Raw genomic sequence first — 20,548 nt, 5'->3', positions numbered from 1 at the left:
CTAACTAGGTCTGGGACATGGCCCAAGAGGGCAAGTTCAGCTCCACTCCAGCCACAGGGAGGGATGTCACTGTAGCAGATGCTGTCAGTGCCTCATTCTTACCTCTTGGCCATTCTCATTTCCATGGATGCTGGCTTCAATGTCCACCTGTTAACACCTGCATCTCTTTGCCTGAGGATTTCCTCTGACCACCAGGGCCTACCTGCTCCCATTCATGACAGGCCAGAAGTGCCCGGGAAGTATCACCTGCTAGGAGCGGCCCTCAACCAATGGCTGATGGAGTTGGTGTATAAATCCCCCAGCTCTCTTGCCTCTTGGGTGGGTTAACTCTGAGGCTCATGTTCTACAGTGTTTCTCAGAGTTTCCCAGGGAGATTAAGTTCCAGTTGCCCAGAGTGGACATTTGACTGATAATACACTATTGACTTCCTGACCCCATCTCAATGTCGTACCCCCCCCCCCCCACGACATTTCCTGGGATCACCTCCTAAGCAAACTACTTGCCCTGGAATCTATGTCTCAGGGTCTGCTTTTGGGGAAAGCCAAATTAAGATATTCTCCACTGGAAGATCAGGGTGCTGTTGCCTGCATAAAGGGGAATGGATAGTGGGTAGGCAGAAACAATGGATGTCAACTTCCCTTGGTCAAAAGATCCGAGCTTTTTTGTTTTCTTGCCTATTATGTGTCTGCCTTCTCCTGGAGATTTCCCCTTAAGGGGAAATACACAGCTTGTTCACTACGGTGGTCCTAGAATCTCATGCATAGAAGATGCTAAAACAATGTTTATTGTACTGAATTGAGTTTTATAGGCAATAAAGAACCATTACAGAATTTTGTGAACCTGGGACTGGCAGAACATGTTTTATTTTTCCACTAAGATTAAATAACCCGGAGGCAGTGTGCAGGACGCACTGGAGAGAGGGAAACCAGGGAGCTTCATTTAGCAGCAATCATAGTAGTTTGGGCTTAAAGTGGTAAGGGTTTCTGGAGTAGAGCACAGTGACTGGCACATAATAAGTGCTCAATAAATGTTTGTTGAATGAATTAAGGCTAGCAACTATTTAGGGGTCAATGTCATTTAGCTGATATTTAGGGATTAAGTTGAACGGCTGAGGTTTGGGCTGCTTGATTGAACAGAGACTGAAACTCTTCAGGGTACCCTTGGCTGAGATCCTTTAGTTTCAGGTCATTGCTAAGTGTTTACCAGCCCTCATTTCCTTTTCCTCCTGGTCACATAGCTAGACTTCTTTCAAACACGTGATGGAGTTCTGACCGGTGGAATGTGGGTGAAGGTGCCACACGCCACCTCTAGGTCTGGCTCCTGAAACCTTCCCTGGGACCTATCATGCTGTCTCTTGTCTTTCATTTGCTGGCTGAACACTGAAGACACAGTGGTGTACTCCAAGGCCTTACAAGGTGGCAGGGCCACCAGCGTGATGGGCTTGGGTTTCTGTGTGGAGCAGAGTTGTACTGGCGCACTGCGTGGCCAGCAAAGTCACCCAAGATGATGTCAAAGCTTGGAGAGAACAGGAAGACCATAGGTCTCTAAGCTCTCCATGAAAGAAAAGAGAATGGTTGGGAAGTTGGTCAATAAAACCAAAACTGAGACGGTGGAACAGTATGCTCAAAGGCTGAGAGGTGAGAAAGAGCTTGAAGCATCTGAGGAATTGAAATAAATTCAGTATTATTGAAGCAGGGTGGAAGGAGTAGCAAGAATTGAACGAGGAAGTAGAACTTTGCCTTGTGCAAAAATTCCACATACATTCTCTCAAATAAACCTTTGGCTCTGGGTTTTCATTCCTTATTTAAAGTTCACACCAGAGTAGAGGCATGCTGATTTTAAAGAAACCTGCAGTGGCTCAAATTCACATATTCTGAGACCTAATTCGGGGTATGGAACTTCAGGAAAGTGAGCATGTCTTCCCCGACAGGCCAAAGTCCAGGCCTGACTCTCATTGGTTCCTATGGGGCCATGATCCATCCTTGGACCAATCACTGGTGAGGAGAATGGCATGTGCCAAATGGTTGAGACCTGTGCTCTGCTCTGGCACCACAGAGGCTTCAGTCTGAAGCATTAGCATTGGGGGTGTGGGAGAAGGTTCTCCAGGGGAAACCAGGGAAATATTCCTGAAAATAGCATACATAGTAGTAAGGTGGCAAAAATAGCTGGCATTCCCAAGAGTCAGTGCTTTTCCAGAAGATGAGGGTCTCAGTCAGGTTCTCCAATATGTTTTCTTGTTCCTCTAGCGCAGGAATGAACTATTATGGTCTTTGGATCTCAGCTCCTTCGTCAGGTAGGGGCTGGAAAATTTCACAGCTACTGCCACCTCAGCACCAGAGAGGTTAAAATGTCAAGGGCCTAGTGTACCTCCAGATAAAGGATATGGCCTGGGGTCAGTAGCAAACATTTTTGAGGCAATTATGTGTGCCAGGCTCTGTGCCAAGTGGTTTTCTGGATTGTCACATTTTATTATCCTCATGGCCACCCCCCAAAGTAGGCACCATTATAAATCTCCACATTGCAGAAGAGAAAACTGAGGTTCACAGAGGTTAAGTAATTTTCCTACTCAAGGACCCATGTCAGTAAGTGCCAGATGAAGAACTGGTTCTGAATGATGTGGTTTTTAGACTTCCAAAGACCGATCACTCTGGGAAAACTGAGCCAGCATCTGGGAAGCACTGGCTCTTGGGGGAGGAGCCTCCCTCCCCCTCCACTCCCCAACACATAGGGACTGTTCTGTCGGTTTGAGGCGTTGGAGACAGTTTTTAACAGGCAATGCTTCAGGACAACCAGTGACTCCTGGGCAGTATCTGAGGGAAGGGCTTCTGGGAAGTTCATTCAAACTATACCAAACTCGTTAATGTAGAGAGATGCATAGTGATACCCCACCTTTCCTTCCCCTCCCATCAGCTCCCACTCTGTGTTAAGGCATAACCACACATCCTACTCGAGACTCAGCCCTCTTGCCTCTGAATGTGCTGGTGGCTGTCACTCTATGGCTTATCTGACACTCCAGCCTGGATACTTAATTTTTTCCAAGGTACATGCTATATATTTTTGATGTATTATCTGCCTCCATCAGTGGAATGGAAGCTCCAGAGGCATAAGATTTTATTTTGTTCAGATTTGCATCCCTAGTGCCTAGCACAGTATTTGGTTCGTAGTAACTGCTAGTAAATATTTGTTGAATGCATGCCTGTTTCTGAGACAAATTCAGAACTTTCTGTGCTAAGTTCTACCTCTGCATGATTTCATTGAATCCTCTAAAGCCCATGGTTTGCCCACACTGGGCCTTAGAACCAATTTCAGCAGACTGTAAAGTAGATATGTCTCCCAACACCCTTTCTTGCATTCTCCTAGCAGGACCTGGGTGTAAGAAGCCCTAAGGATACACCCACCAGACTTAACAGGCTGTGAAATACACAAGGCGGGGCATCCAGGGGGAGCCACCCTGGCTCTATTTAATAGCACCACCTGATCTCAGCACCTTCACATCTCCCTTGGTGTGGGAGTCATTGGGTGTATAGGACAATCACAGCACCCAGAACCTTCTTTTCAGAAATGAGCAACAAACCAAAGAGGAGAGAGTCATCCATGAAAATGCTGGAGAGACTTTGGCTTCCTACCACCTGTTGATCCTGGGGAAGAAGATCTATGGACAATGGGGGTGGGGAGAGGGCTTGGAGTGGGTAAAGGGGAGCTTTTTTGGCCGCCTTCTCCTCTTCTCCTCTCTTGCTGCCGCCCTCCACTTCCTCAGGTTCAGAGGGAATGAGGGCTTTGGCCTGGCCAGAAGTTGCCCCAAGAGAACTGGAATGCGCCACCCAGCTCTCAGCTAATAAGGGGCTCCTTTCCTAGGGTGCGTCTTTTTAGACAAACAGGAATTTCACTGTATCACGCTCCAAAAGTTCATAGCCTGTGTCCCTATATATAATGTATTTAAAACTTTGGGGGAAAACAGCAGTCCAGGGTGGTAGGTGGCTCCTAGGATTTCTGGGGTGAATGTTTATGTTTCTAGAATGCTTACAACAATGACCTGCCATGCAAAGAACCCTCTTTTTCCACCTCACAATTCTGACTGTAGTCTCCTTTTCTCTGGTCTGCGCCTCCATTCACTATTCATTTAAAATAAACTTCCTCTCACTCAAAAGTCTGCCTGCTTTTTGGTTAATGAACAAGCATACAAAAATGTTTATTGAAGACCTCCTGGATGTGAAGCCATGCCCCCGACAGTGGGCAAGACAGACAAAACCCTGGCTTTCTTAAGGCTTATAGGTCGGTGGTAGAATGATTTATTCAGCCTACGATGCGGGCCTAGTTCTGCCTTCTTAGCTTATCCTGGTTTAGCTTTTGGATATAGGCGTATGTGGCAGAAACATCCATAACTTTTTAAAATTGTAAAAACATAACCATCCAGAGGACCCCACCTTACACAGCTCTCCTCCCTCCCTATTTAATTCTGGAGGCTGGATTTCTGTACTATGAACACCAGTACTTAGGAGACGCTTTCTCTGACTGTTGTGTGGCCAAGACTGCAGCCGGCAAACATTTGTAGGGCCGCCCAGCACTGGCCGCTCCAAGAGGGTGGAAGTTGGAGACAAAAATCCATCCTCACCGTCGCTCCAGGCTTGCTGCCTGGGCCTCCAGGGGTACCGAGTTGGCAGGTGGGACAAGGGAGAATCATTAGGCCCCTCCTGCAGTGGGGTGAACATCACGCCGTGAATTTGCTGTGTGGTTTGGACGAGCTCCCCGAGTTTTCTGCCTGGTGTTATGATACCATCAGCTGTTCCCTCATAGTTTCAGGGTCTGAACATCACTCTGTTTATCTTCAGCAGCTCTGTGAGTTTGTGTACACAGGAGGCCACCAAATGTCTGGAGAAAGAGGAGGGAGGTGAGAGTGTGCAGACATTTGCCTAAGTGGCAACTGGCTGCAGCTCTTACCTGGGAAGCTGGTCAGGGGGTCCCAGCCTGGGTTTGGGTGTTCCGAGGCCTGCGTGGATACGGTGACAGCGTAACATGACTCAGGGCTGCTCAGGGGGCAAAATCCTGGGCATTCAGCACGGAGGACTCTTTGATGTGGGTCTGGCCTCGCCTGCCCTTTCACAGTGCAGCAGACGGAGGTGCAGAGAGGTGAGACAACTTACCCTCAGTCACACAGGCAACGAAGAGCTGGTCTGGAACGGAGCGTCCCTGTCCCTTCATTCACTGCTCCTCCATCTCCGTTCTATATTGAACTCATCCATAGTCATTTAATTTCCTACAGATACACGTCTGCCTGTTCATGATCAAAAAAGAGTACAATATTTTTTTGGTAAGAGGTTTAAATATCCCCACAGCCTGAAAAGAAAAGAGTACAACTTGCCCCAATGCCTGCATCACTTCCCCAGAAGGACCTTATAACCCCGTGTTCCTAAGTACAAATCTTAATGCAACAAAACCTCAACGTGTCGTGCTGCACAATGCTTTCAATACCTGGTCCAACGTTCACACTCGGAAATCTGTGCAGGGTGTGTGTGTGTATCTGTGGGGGTGCACATGTGCACACTATACAGGGAGTTTTGTTTCAATAGTTTTTGGTATACCAATATCTCAAAGTTCTGGAAGATTTCTTGTCTTCCAGAAGTGACCATTTGTGGAGGAATCCGTGCTTTCGATGCTCAGGCATTATTCACTGCCAATACTGTTCAGTATTCCCAATTCTGTCTTTCGCATGTGTAGGTGATACTGGATGGGAAATACCCAACATTCTATACCAGAAGTTCATTTATAAAGTGGTTATGGGGACTGGGAATACATTTTCCCATAAAAAAAATTATATATGGCTATGTGGTTTAATTAATCCCTAAAACTTGTTTAACTTCAGATGTAGTTGAAATACTGCCCATTTGGAATTAATGCAAGTATGAAACACTACTTTTTCACCATCAGTGCTTAAATAGGAAAACTGTAAAATCAAATCAGATTAAAAAAAAGAATTATCATGGCTGTCGGTGGTAGTGGTGTGCAGCTTTTATTTGAGGCAGAGATAGAGGAAGACTTTCCGAGAATCCTGTACGGGACCTTTAGGTATTCTAAGATGTTAATGGTCCTGGTTTTTGGCAACGGTTGATTTGACTTTTACATTTGTGACTTTCTCTGCCTTCCTAAGGCGTCACTAGCCCCACTGTTTAAATGGATGAGATGTGATTAGGGCTTGGGCTTTTCTTGACTAATGGAATGAAGTGAAGGAAGAGAGAAAGAGGGAAACATTTCTCCTCCTGAGATCACCAAGTAGGAGTTGGAAGGAAGAGGACAAAGAGAGGTGAGTAGGGACACCTGTGCGTAGGGACATCTCGGGGTGTGTGGGTCCTGTGGCACTGATTATATTTTTGGGTGGGGGAAGGGGAGCAGGGGTGAGCTGGTGCGTAGCCCGCCCATGAGGCTCAAGCCCATTGATCAGTAGTGATCACTGATAGCGCAGAGCCTTCAATTCTTCGTTGCTGATGTGAGCGTCACCTGAAATCAGCATGTCAGCACCATTCTGGCCGCCTAATCTCATGCGATTTTATGAAAGAAATATCCTGCTAGCCAGCAGGAGTGATTTGCTTGCCCTAAACCTGGACCCAGTCAGAGCTCCAGAACAACTCCATAGACATGAATTCCAGAACCCTGGTCAACCTCATATACTGGTCAACCTCTGGTCAACCTCATATACTTGGGGAGTGGGAAGAGAATAGGAAAGTGGGTGGACAGCGGGATTGGAGAGCATACCCCAGAGAAGATATGGGGTCTGCAGCCAAAGAGGGGGACTTAGAACATATCGAGTGGTGCATAATCTCCACTTGTTTAGAGGTGGTACTGTATGAGAAAGCTATCCCGAGATGGGCCCAGGTAGGTCTTGAACGCTGAAGGAGGATAAGGAGAGGACTTGATGTTTCAAGTCTTCTCTGTAAGAGAGAAGAAAGGGCGTGGTGCGGCTCAACCCTGGCTTGGCTCAAGTTAAAACACATAGAATGATGTTTAACGAGCATCACAGATGCTGGTCAGGGAGAAAGCAACCGTAAATTCATTGTACTCATGATGTTAACTAATGCTTGGTTTAGAGAAATAAAGCTTGATGAGAATTGTCTCAAAATTTTAACTCTATCTATTCTTTTATTTCATAAACACTGTCCTTGAATCATTCCACCTGTGGATTTGAACCACATGCTTTTGGTCTCTAGTGGAAATGCTTTTAACAAACTCAACTTTGTTAAGAAGCGATCAGCCTACATTGAGGGATGTTTTAGGAGACAAAATTATGGAACTCCTTGTTGTATACATGGTAAGAATGTTTTCTTTATGAGGATCAATGGGAGAAATTTCTCTTAGGTCTTAGTTCCAGGAATAGTCGTGTTTCTCCTAAACACCTGGCTTTTATTTTATGGAAACTATAAATCATATAACTGGCTATGTCTCCTTTTTTTCTTTATCCAGTACAATCTCATATTAAAATTTGAAGCAATCTTGAGTGTCAGAGCCTCACAACTTGTAGAAGTGAAATTTCACCCTTAGCATCTTCATCGTATTTTTTCCTTGTTCTCCTCTTTTCTTTATTTTCTTACTTACCTATTGTTTTGCTTTCATTATATCGCATGTACTTTTTTTTTTAGAAGTCAGCTTAAATTGTTTTGGGACTAGGTGGTTAAATAAATACAAAGGTGGTGAAGGGATACTAGCTCACACAAGTCCATTTGTTGACTGTGGTTGGGTGGCTTGAACAACAGGCTATTCATAAGTACAGGAAATTTGCAAGACTGATGTTAGAAACCTGGAAGTACCTGCACTATTTATAGTTGCATTTTTAAACAAATTCTTGAATCCGAGCTGTGAATATGTGCCATTCTAACTGGAAAGGTAATTATCAAATTCCTTAGTAGTGCATTTGGCCATAGTATAGAAGTATCTTGACACTCAGGGGAGCAAGAGGCTGGTGATTTCTTTCATCTAAGCAGCGCTGTTTTCTTTTTAAGGTTAATTCCATGTATGTATCCATTCAAAGATCAAAGTCCAAATACTTAATCAAAACCACTGATTTTGCAAATCCTTAGCCAATCTTGGACTAGATTTGCAACCACCAAATTGTGAACAAAGTGAAGCAAAATGGAATCAGGCCCTTACAAAATCCACAGTGTATTGAAAATATATATATATATACATTTTCCCCAGGTAGCACTCGACAGTGAACACTTGCTCTTAAATTCTACCTTTCTCCTCAACCGGGAAAAGAAAAAAGCTGACACTAGAAATGGATTGAATGGGGCAAAGAAGTGTGTTGGTTTTCTAAACGTCACCCTCAGTCTAAGTATTCCTTCTGTTTCTCCCTGTGCCATCTGGTCTCCAGAGGGAACAGAGATGAGCCTACCTGTTCCCAGATGGTCCAAGTTTGGGGTACAGCTCAGTGTCCCTGAGCTGTAAGCTGAGCACAGGTATGATTTATGGAAGTGATTCAGTCTTCCTTGGCCTGCTTCCCTACAGGACTAACGAGAGGCCAAACTGGGAAGAAGAAAAAGATTGGTCCTCATTCCTTTGGCCTTTTTTCTCTTGGGAGTGATTCTGACTCTCACCTGCTTAGAATCGAGGAAGCCAAGGAGAATTTCTGGTACAAATATTAACAGTGCAGAAAATTGGCCCAGAGTCTTAAAGGGAGTTTGAGAAGGAGAGAATCAAGCCCATTGTATTCTTAAAGAAAAGACTTTGAAAAAAATGACAACTTGTAAATTTCAAAAGAACATCTTTTTTCTACTTTTCCCTTTCTGAGACATTGATATAATAAATACTCATTTGTATCCACTTGCCTTAAGAAAAGCCCCTTGGAAATATATATTGGTTATCTCTGAGTGGTGAGATTTTAAGGAGGCATTTTTTTGTTGTTTGGCTGTGTAGTTTGATTCCCCCTCAATGGATACAAATGACAATACAGTTCTAAAGCCAGTATGTAAAGAAGAAAATCATGTCCAGTAAAATTACCTTTGAAGATAACTTCCCTATTAAAATACGATATACGTGGATTTGTGCATCACAAAGTAGTTGCCTTGCATTTAGGGGTCAAGATATATGAAAAGATACACATCTTTATATATTAGAATCCACTTAATGTGCCAAATGGTGCTAAGCTTTGTGGGGACTGAAATAAGGAGCTGAGGGAATATTTGCTGTCTTGTTCTTCATTCTGTGGAGCCTATACACACTGAGTGGAATGGCCGGAGGAAACATCTTCACTTTTCCAAGCGTGCGCGCGCGCGCGCGCGCTCTCTCTCTCTCTCTCTCTCTCTCTCTCTCTCTCTCTCTCTCTCTCTCCCCCTCCCCCCCTCCGTCCCTCCCTCCCTCCCTCCCACTCTCTGCCTCTCTCTCTCCCCTCACCCCAGTATGTGGTATGAGAGCTTGTCTTAAAGCTGGGTTTGCAAGGCAAGCCATTATATTCACGTAGATTGCATATTGTAACTCAATAAAATTAACATTTTATTCTAAGGTAAATTTATTTATTTAATTAATTTAATTGATTCAATTCTAAGGTGAATTTCCCTTAAGGTGAATATTCCCACTTTCCAAAAGATTAAGAAAGGTATAGGGAGGATCTGGGTATAAAAGTAGGGCCTCTTAGGAGGCCATGAGGGTGGAAACCCAACATTTGCTTGGAAACCCAACCTGGGAGCTCTGGGCTACGGCAAGAGTTGTCTGTGAAGACAACTCTTAACTACAGATCGTTTTTCTATTTGCCGTCCTGCTCTGGTTCGGTTAGCGTGGAGGGGGCAAGGAGAACAGATAAGTTGAAGGGATTGAGTGGAGTCATTTTTATTTATCCCTCTCCTTCACTCTCACATCCCCAAATAGAAACGGGTCCCCACAAGACTGGTATACCGTTCGGAGATATCTGGAGTTCCAGGCAGAAGTAATATTCACCCAGTACATACTTATTGATCCCTTGTTACATGTGAGGCTCCCGTGATAAGTACTGAGTCTCCTTGGGGGCAGTCTATAACCTTCCTTCCTCCCTGTTATGGGGTCAGGAAGAAAGTGACAGAGAAGACACTGTTATGGCTGCTAAGTACCCTCTCATTCAGTGACTTATCCAGTCTTAGGACCACGTGGAGCAGGACATGGAATTAAGACCTGGGTTTTGGAGTCAGACAGACCTGGGTTCAAATCCTACTTCTGGCATTTGTGAGCTATATGACCTTGGATAAGTTACTTAGTTTTTCTGGACTCAAGCAAGTTATTGAACCATTCTGTAAATGGGAATGATACTGAGCACCTACTATGTGCAAAGGTACTTGGGGTAAGTACTGAGCAACATTCTCTGCCCAAGAATCTCATAGACTATGGGAAAGACTGATGTTCTTATTTCTAAGTATAAACCATATTAAATTCTCCAAAGGGAAAGAAAGAATCCTATGAGATTGTATGGCTGAGACCCTAATTTGGGTCACTTTGGGGAAAGGGCTTTAAGAGAAAGGATCTCTGAAGAACTGCTTTAAGTGGAGAACTGTGGGATGAGAAGGTGCCAGAATATGAGTGTGGGAGAGAGCATTCCAGTAGAGGAGAAAGCATTTGTCTCACCTCCAGCCTATGAGACCCCTCCCACTCTGCCTAGAGCAGAGGAAGCCCTTCTTAGCTAAAAATAAACTTGCTGAGCCTCTGGGGAAAATCCCGTCACTGCCCAGAACCCCCCAGAAAGCCAATCTGTGGCTCTAACCCTCCGTGCCCCACCCCACAGGATGTGGGGCTGGTGGTCTTCAAACTGCAGCCCCCGACCTTTCCGGCTAATTTTGCCTCCCTCAGAGAATGTCTCCAGCAAGGCTGGGCTCCCAAGCTGGGCGCCTGCCAGTCAGTCTGGCCAGGGAAAGAACTATTTTGGGAATTTTTATGATGGAACAATATTTTTTTGGTAAACAAATGGAAAGCTGTTAAACAGGGATGCTCACCCCCTAGCTCCTGGTTCACCTTTCTCCATGTGGAGGTGTCACAGAGGCAACACTGTCCAGTGAGGAGAACGTCCCCAGGGCTACCCACATTCAACACACACTCCATCATTTCTCTTGGGATAAACATCTACGGAAATTGGGGAGCCCTCCCCACCACCGGATTCCTTGAAAACAAAAGCCCTTGGTGTGGTCTGGAGTAGTGGGACCTGGGCCCAGCCTGGTTAACCCATAGGGCTTGAGGATCTCCTGGACGCCAATGTTAGCTCTGGAAGCGACCTTAGAGACCATCTGCCACTCCCCTTTCCATCCCCTTTTATAGGGAAGGAACCAAGGCCCAGAGAGGGGAGACCCCTTTCCCAAGGTCACAGAGCACATCAATTGCAAATGAGGTCCGAATCCCAGACACCAGACTCCTAGTCCTGTTCTCTTTCTTTAGGAACAATAAGCCAGACCAGTGGTCAAGAAAAGGAAAGAGCAGATTCCATGTTTGGTATATTGCAGAGCACCAACACACTACACACTCACAGGAAATCATGCATGTACTCAGCTCCTAAGCACTGACCCCACCTTCGACCTCACCCGGGAGAGGACTCTTCTTACTTCTGAGGACCAGTCCATTATCTCCACCCTAACCCGACCTGACCTGGCCTCTCCAGGGGTGGACACCTACAGTGGCACACTCCTGTAATTGGCTGCTGCAGCAGCTGGGGCTTTGTACTAAGAGCATCCCTCCTTGGTGCCAGGAGACCATCTCTGCTCAAGCATTATTCCTCCAGCAGTTCCATCATCTTTTCTTCTACCCAGTGGCTCCCAAGCATCCACAACTGCCTGAGTCTTGTTTTCTCAGACTGGGCCCTGGTCTGAGGTTTTTTTTTTTGTTTGAATCTTTGATCTCAGAGAAAGATAATTAAGGCCCCCAAATGAAAACAGGATGTATTGCCTTCCCTCTACTGACAAAGCTAGAAGGCTACTCTATTGTTATAGTGATAATAGCTAACTCTTATTCAGTCTCCACTGCACACTTATAGACCTCTTTTCATTTCATACTCAAAATAGCCAGGCATGGTATGGATTTATTTATCCCACTTTACAAACGAAGATACTGAAGGCCAGAGAAGCCCAAGATCACGTGACCAAAGAGTGACTAATGGAGCCAGAGTTCACTTTAGCTCTATCTGGCTCTATCCCACAGATCTCCCCACCAGGTCACCTCCAGGTATGAGACAAAAAGAGTCTGGCCAGAAACATGTAGTGGAAGGGACGTTGTTTACAAGCTCCAGTAGATCAAATGTTGGGGTTGAAGGAAACGGGCAAATAGAACATATTACCTAAGTTTTGAGTCTTGGATTCGTCAGGTGGTCTTCAATTTTGAGTGAAAGAAACCCAACTGAATCTGGTTTATGTAAAAGAGCGCTCATCTTCATTTGTGCGCTTCGGAAGTGCAGGATTGCAGCTGGCATAGGAACAGCTTGACAAGACAGTCTTTCTCTCTCCTCTCTTGACTCGACTTGGCTTATTCTTCAGACAGGCTTTCTCTGCATGATGGTATCAGTGGTTGCTGGAGCCCCAGAATCACACCCTCTCAGCAGAAAGAGACCATTTTCTTTGATAGCTTTGGTGAGAAAATCCCCAAAGGACTCCAGCTGGCTGGCTTGGGTCATGTGCCCATCTCTGAGCCGATCACTGTAGCTGGGGGATGAAGGCTCTGAGTCCAGGGACTTGTGTCACATAGAATGTGCTCCCCACAGGGAAAAAGAGCTTTGTTATCTGATAAAGGGGACAAAAGGTCTGGAAAGACAGAAACAACAGATAACAGATATCCTTAGGCTTAGGGACTGGGAAAATGGTGATACCACCAGTGATAGAGGGAAATATTAGGAGAAAGAAAGGGTTACTTAGGAATAATAATACTAATTGTAAAAACAATAAGAAGCAACATTTACTACTTTACAGCTTGTAGAGCCCTTTCACCTGCTATTTAGTCCTCATCTAACCCTGAACGGCAGACCAAACAGGTGTTGTTACTGACCTCATTTTAGGGTTGAGGGGCCAGATTTGGAGAGGATAAATGTGCTCACAGCTGGCAGGTGGCAGGTCTGGGGCTCTGACAGTGGACTCACTCTCATGTTCTCTGAGTTCAGGAGGGAAGACATGCTGACGGTAAACTGCCTGATGTCCTAAAGGTAGATGCTACTCTCAAGGTGATGAGCACACCTGAACGTGTCACTTGGGGTCATTTAGCCTTGTGCAGTCCCCTGCTAGGCGTTACATGAGCAGGGTTCTTCGTCTGGTTCACTGCTATACCTTAGTGCCAAGCACTGTGCTTGGCACACAATAGGAACTGAATACAAGTGATCCAGTCGTGCCCTCTGCTGGGGGATGGAGTGTGAGGACCAGAGATGCAACGACTGAGCCTTGGGGAGTGAGAGTGGGGAGAGGACAGGAGGGGAGCCCAAAGTGCAGCATGGTTGGCTCCAGCTCCAGACAAATTTTGCCAAATGTACCCCAAGCCTTTGCATCTTCTGGGCAGACCAAGCTGGACACATGGGGTCTATAGGTTGAAAATCACATTGGTGCAACTGGACTGGGTTGGCACCAGGTGTGTTGTGCCTTTTGGGGCCTGTCTTTGCTGTACCTGATTGCATCTTTTGTTAATTAAATTCAGATTGAGTCCATCAAACTCCACTTATCAAGCACCAACTCTATGCCAGGCATTGTGCATATATTGTGCACCTGATGTATGATGATAAGTAAGACAATTTCTGCCATTTTGAGGGTCCCTCATTCATTTAACCGCATCACCTCCCAGGCACTGTGTGTTCGGCAGTGGGTATACAAGATTGGGTGAAATTCTTATTCTGGGTTGGGTGGAATGACATACTGATGCCCAACTGTTCATAATACATACGATGTAATAAGTGATTTGATCTGCATATTAAAAAGTGCTTTGAGATTATAGACATTAAAGTGATTAATTTTTGTTTGGGAGATTCAGGGAACTCTTGATAAAGAGATGTTATCTGATCTGGACTAGCAGAACAAAGAAAAAAAAAGTAAGTACATGGCATGTTTAGAGGATGACTGGTGAGCTGTTTGGGGTGGGGAGAGTCAGTGCACAGGGGGAGGCAACGGGAAATAGAGGGTGAGAAGGAAGCTAAGCTTGAAGACCAGTCCAGGGGTTTTCACTTTATCCTTTGATGCCCTGCTCCCTTGCCTGGTATATGTGTCTGTTTTGCCATTAGGTCATTTGTTGGTTTCATACTTTGTTCTCTGGTCAGCATGCCCTGTTATGTTTGGCTTTGTTGCCTCTTAAAATGTAAGCTCCCCGTGGGCAAGGATTTGCCCAGTTTTCATGCTTTTTTTTCCCTTGGTCTTAAGCCCAGTACAGTATGAACCATAATCTGGCACTGCTGTGATCCACGTTATCAAAGAGAAAGTCTGGCTGTGAGCTCTACTGAGGGACTAGGAAGAAAACTCCAGGACAATCAGAGATGGTGACACTGAGCTGTTCCTGGGTATCTCTCATCCATCACCTGGGGGTCGCCCTTGATGTATGTGCTGGTTGTCCACGACTTCCATTTCCTCTGATTTGATAATAGAACTCCTGAGTTTGATCGGGGCACATGTCACCCAGCCTCTTTTGCTGCTTGGTAGGTCCATACAATGATGTTCTAGCCACTGGGATATGGGTGAAGTGACCTACATTTGAGCTGGCCCTAAAAGGAATGTATGACCTCTCCCCTGCCCTGTCCCCCTTGCTACGGCAGTGGCTGAGGACCGCTGGAGAAGCCTTCTTGGGCACAGCAATGGAAGCCGTGGGTTGAGGATGGCGGAGGCACCTAATGGCCTGGACTGCCTGTTGTATTTTTAAGCCTCTTTATTATAGCAGCTTAGTCTGTACCTGACTCTATTTAGTAGCAGGATCTTGGACAACAAATTTTTTGTCCCATGGTCTTGGACAAGTCACCTTATCTTTCTAGGCCTCAGTTGCCACCTTTGTCAGCTGGGAATACTAATGACGCTTCCCTTGCTCCATAGGAAGTGTGTAAGGGCTGCAGACGTGGCTATGATTTGAAAAACGCAGGAGCAACGCTAAGGTTCCCGGGGAGTATTTTTAGGATGAGTGGGTGATTGTCTCCGATCATGGTTTATCACTCAGCTCTGCCTCTTCAGGAGTTTGCAGTGGCTCAGTTAAACTGCTGGTCCAGCTAATCAGAGCCAAGGAAGGCCCTGTGGGTATTCACCCTTTGCCCAGAATAGTTCTCCCCAATCTTTAAAGCGCTCAGAAAACAGTTTGTCTTGGCTGTAATGGGGCAGACCTAAGGAAGTGATCTGGGTTGAAAAGCTTTCACACAATTGTAAGCAATGAAATGTGCTGAACCCAGTTGAACCTCATTAAAATGCTATGGTGGGCTGAGTGTTTATGTTTCATGTTCATGATATTTGAATGTGAAATTTACACGAAAAATGTAAGCACTGACATGAAATTACTGGCAGGGTCTGGGCCACTATTTCAGGATGAAGGGTACTTGATGGCGACAGCAGTGTCGACGGAACCCACTGACTGTGAATACTTGGAGGGTTGTAGCTCAGACGGGACCCGTGCTGCCCACTCCGCTGACCCACCCATTAGCTCGATTTGCCTTTTCTCAGGTAACCAACCCTGTACTGGGTACTGGTGCTTGCTCAACAGGCATCCGGTTGATTTACTCATATAATAAGTGAAGGGTAGAGTCTGTGTGATTTGGAAGCATCAGGCAAAGAACAGACTTTGGGCGTTTATTGGGGATATTGAACAAAAATGGATGGATGCACAGGAAAGAAACTAGACAACATGTTTGAAAAATTGGAAACAAATTCCTTAACCCCTCTTGGTAGGAGAATAGTAAAACAAATCATGGCCCAATCATGCATTCCATTTTTTTTTTTAAAAAGGTATAAAATATCTACTGTGCACTTAGATTCTGGGACAAAATCCCTGACCTCATATTATGCAGTGACTTAAAATTATGGTTATGAAGCATAGGTAACAACACAGAAAATGCATATGATATAACTTTAGTAGGAGACACAAGAGTCAAAATTAATGTACAGTCTGATGACAACTAGATTACAGAGAAGACAGATGCAGGGGAGAACGAAGTGAGGAAAATATGGCAGGGAAGAAACAATTGTGTTAGGGTGGTGGAGTCAGGGCCAACTTGTCTTTATTTTCCTAACTTACTGTGCTGTAGTAATTGTAATCCTAAATCTAAAAAATAAGAAGGGACATCATCTGACCAACTGACCCTCCCACATTAGTCACCAGGTCCAGCTAGTCTTTAAGGAGTCCTCCACTGGACAAGCCCACCTTCCCGTGCCACCTGACCCCTGACATTCTCCAGGTGTCGGCCCTGCTGCTCCAAGTCTAAATCATACATGTTAAAATTTGGGTGGGGCCCAGATATACGAAAAGGCACCTCTGTTCTCGGTGATGGTAATTCAGCAGCTTTCCAGGGGAAATGGCATGGTCCCCAATCCAGCACAATGCGGGAGTTGGTATTTCCCCTGACTCTCAGGGCCTGGGAGTGCGCCCATCCATTTGAGGCACGAGATGAAACACTTGGCCAGTTTCTGGCCTTAGGAATGGATGGGCCAGGCACCACATGCCAAGCCACAGCCAGGCACTCACACCTGTGCCTGCCTTCTCTGGACAGAGCGAAGATTCTCTCTTCCCACTCCAGGTAGGTCTGCCTGGGATACGGCTTGGAATCAGACAGATTCGAATTTTTAAAAAACTTTCAAATATTTAATTGAAGAACTACATGCACGTGGTCAGAAAAATAAAACGATACCAAAGGGCTTACAGTAAAATACAGACCTCCATTCCATCTGTCCCTCGGAGGCAATGGCTTTTAACTGGTTTGGTTTTAGGTTCTGTCACTTTACCTTCCTCTCTCTAAATAATTGGCTAATCGTGCTGTGTCCAGGTGGGTCCTCTGGGGACTTGGTCTCCCTGCTCTGAAAAAGCAGGTTAGCTCATCTGTACACTTGGGTAGACATGGAGACGTGCCATCCAGATCCTACCTTCAAAAATGGACTTGCTGCCCAGTTGTGGGCAATGTGGTCAGCAGATGGCCACCAGCCGCTAGCTCCTTCAGGGTCAGCCTCAGAGGTACAGAGCCACCTTGCCCCAGGTCCACACCCTTCCTGGGGCAGCCTGCATCCAGTGTGTGAGCACAGTGAGGGAATAAGGCCGGGCTATTTTTGCTCAACGCGGACTCTAACAGTGAATACTTACTTCAGTGCTCTGGGCCCGGTCGGCAGAGGCTTGGTAGGGTCTGCATTGCAATTTAACTTCTCCTTCTGCTCAACCTGCTTCCTTCCCCTTTTTTCAAAGGTGTCCATCCCAATAAGCATCACGTGTCCCTCACTGTCTTAGTGTCTGTTTCCAGAGAACCCACCCTGTAACAATTACCCTTGTCCGTCTCCCAGTTTTTCAGCTATATCAATTCGTGTCAACGGGAACTACATTTCCCAAAATTCCCTCCCCTGTGTGGTTCCAAGTAAGGATTAGCCAGGAGGGACAATTGTGCAAAATTTGGAAGGCAGAAGTGAAGCAACAGCCATTTTTACTCTCTGAAGGCTGGCGTAGGGCCAGGCACTGTTGCAGTTTGCCTGCTGTCCCTGATATGCGGCTCACCTTGTTGGCGTGCCGCCCAGGGCTCCTCTAGCTCTTCTGTGTCCTGGGCCAGATGCATGTGCAGCTCCCTGATAGGGGTACCTGCTTATCCAAAGGTCATCCACATCATGGAGATTGGAGGTGGAACGAGACAGATGCTGTCCTTGTGGGTTCCAGGTTGTTCTTCCTCTTCCTCACTTCCATCTGTTCTTCTCAACAGCCTCTTCTGCTGACCACAGACCCAACACCAGACACAGAGGCTACAGTAGTCTTACGTAGACTGATTAGCCAGGCTCCATAACTAAATAAGGTCTAATCCCCATAACAGTTCCCTTTTTCTTGAATTCTAACTGGTACAGTCACTATTTCTGGTTTCCCTATTGATAACTGTGTTTCGTTAGCTCTCAATTGTACTGGACTCCTTACTCCATAAGACAGGATATTCACATCATCATCATCATCCGGGCCTTCCCCTTTCTTCTTCCCCTCTCACCTCCTCTACCAGCTGTATTTAAATTTCTACATTTTCAAGTATGGTATAACATTATATCCTGTCCTAAAATCATAGTGAACCTTTCCCTTCTTTGTTCATGGTCCACTGTAAAAGTTGAAAACCAATAAACAGCAATTGGAGTAGTGTATTTTGTGTGGGTAAATGGGTGAAGAGCCTAGTGATGGTCTATTATCATATTTCTTTCCCTGCATGTTCAAGGGCAGACACCTGTGTCACTCGAAGGACCATATTCTTAACCCCAGGATCAAATAGATTTTCTTTTTTTTTTCTTCTTAATTTTTTTATTGGGGGACAGTGTGTTTCTCCAGGGCTCATCAGCTCCAAGTCGTTGTCCTTCAATCTTAGCTGCAGGGGGCGCAGCCCACCATCCCATGCGGGAATTGAACCGGCAACCTTGGTGTTGAGAGTTCAGCACTCTAACCAACTGAGCCATCTGGCCGCCCAAGATTTGCTTATTTTATGTGCCATCATTTGCTCAAATGCATCGTGTTGCATTTTTGGACCTTAACTTTCTTGTTTAGTAGTTTGTTTTTCCCAGAGTTTTTGATTGCTTTCTTTTTTTCTGTTTGGGCAAAGAAAGCTAGGTCTTTGCCATCATGTTCCAGTGATCTAGTTTTTTATTCATTTTATGTGTTTCTTGGAATCGATTATATTCTTCTAGAAGACTTTCGCCTTGGGACCTCTCTGACATTTTGAGGCTTGCGAAACAGCCGTCATTCTGAAAGATCTTTTCATTGGATTCCTGGGTTAATCCCACCAGTTATTCTATTCTCGCATTATCCTTTTGTTCCCTTGGTATTCATTTCATTTTTGTTGAAGTATATTCTCATTTAGCTTATCCATGAAGCATGCTCAAGAAGGAAATATCAAGTACCTACATGAGGATTTAGCTGTGTGACTTGGTCAAGTTCCTAACCTCTTTGTATTTCAATTTCCCCAACTACAATATGGGGATTATGTCAGCAACCTCATGGGATCACTGTGAGGATTATATGTGATAACCTTGGTAGAGTGCCTGATCCTTGGTGATGAGCAAATTTTGGTTTATTTCCCTAATTAAGGCACTTTTTTTTTTTTTGTTAAGAGATCTTAAAATGCTCCCATTACTTATGACATAAAGTCCAAATTCTTTAGCATGACCCAAGGCCCTCCATAATTGGATCCCAATTGACTTTTTCAAATTTATTTCTTATTACTTCTTTCATGTACATTGCAAGCTGCCAAACTCTTCTCCCAGCACACCTGTGTCTTCCAGCCATCAGGCCTTGATTCTTGCTGTTTCTTCTGCCTGGAAAGCCTTTCCCATAATGTTTGTGTGTCCAAAACCATTTCCTTTCTCAAGCGCTCCCTCCACCATACATCCTTCCCTGATCTCCAGCTACAAACAATCCAGATGTCTCCTCTGGCTTTTATCCCTCTCTACTGGATATTAGAGGTGTTATGGTGACACACTTGGCTAACTGCCTGTGGATGGACCAAACTCTTTCAATGCTTCTCTGCAGTTGGGGCAGTGACAGTGGTGAATGATCCCCTTTTTTGCAAGCTGGGCAGCATCCAGGATGTCTCTAGGCAATGTTTTCAGAGAGCCAAAAACTGCTTCCTTCCTTTTTCCTGTCAGTGCAGCTTTTCTCACCCATAAACAGACCTTCCCCACCCCCAACCTGTGGAAGGGTCAACTTTACTTCTAGGGTTGCCACCTATTTGGTGAGGTCTTATAGTCACTAGGAAAGTGCTCTGCCATCAAGTGTCTCTTCCACTGGGATTTAGTTAAAGGAACAAAATGCACATAACCCTGGGAGGGGTGTCACGTTAAGTATAACTTATTATTAACACTGGCATTTACTCACTCACTCCCTCAAGTGAATTAGATGACTCTCTGTGCCAGGCACTATGGAGGACTTGGGGACAGTGAGAGGAAAGATATAATCCCTGCCCACAGGGAAATCACAACTACCTTAGATGTAAGATCACTGTCTAGCTGAAAGCAGAATGCTGGAGTATTTGAGGGTGAGCACAGGTTTGGGTGTGTGGGTTGGGATGGTGCAGGAGGAGACCATGAAGGCTCTGGGAGCCTAGGTGGAAGGGGATCCACAGAGTAATGGGGTGCCTAAGACAGGTTTTTCTCTATCTCACGGTTTACCCCTCCGCTATGGTGATGGAGCCTGACTGGTCACCAGGCAAGGCAAGAGGTTGGGGAGAGGGTGGAAAGGAAGGTGATATAGCCTCTGAATGCAGGGTTCTACCCACCCCATTCATGTGCTGTACTCTCTCCTGACCCAGGTGAGACCCTGGACAGCTCCTTGTAACATTACCTTTGAGGGAACCACAGAGAAAGGAAAATCCCTTAGTTCACCCAGCCACATTCCTGGCCATTCCTGCTCATTTTCAGGATTGGCATGGGAGGCGGGGGAAAGGAAGGGTGGCCCACATGGG

At 45.5% G+C, this 20,548-nt stretch overlaps 1 long non-coding RNA gene across 1 annotated transcript; it reads right to left on the bottom strand.

Annotated features, from left to right (window-relative positions):
• Positions 1–3,410: 3,410 nt before the first annotated feature.
• On the bottom strand, positions 3,411–17,970 carry LOC117023786 (uncharacterized). Its single transcript, XR_004423258.1, has 3 exons — positions 17,623–17,970; positions 12,269–12,728; positions 3,411–5,272 (listed from the first exon to the last, which is right to left on the bottom strand). It is a non-coding gene; the product is annotated as an uncharacterized LOC117023786 (long non-coding RNA).
• Positions 17,971–20,548: the final 2,578 nt, after the last annotated feature.

The sequence above is a fragment of the Rhinolophus ferrumequinum genome, chromosome 6 (genome assembly GCF_004115265.2).
Source record: "Rhinolophus ferrumequinum isolate MPI-CBG mRhiFer1 chromosome 6, mRhiFer1_v1.p, whole genome shotgun sequence".
Classification (NCBI taxonomy): domain Eukaryota; kingdom Metazoa; phylum Chordata; class Mammalia; order Chiroptera; family Rhinolophidae; genus Rhinolophus; species Rhinolophus ferrumequinum.
The sequence above is the reverse complement of the archived record's forward strand: the minus strand, read 5'-3'. Positions and strand labels throughout refer to the sequence as shown.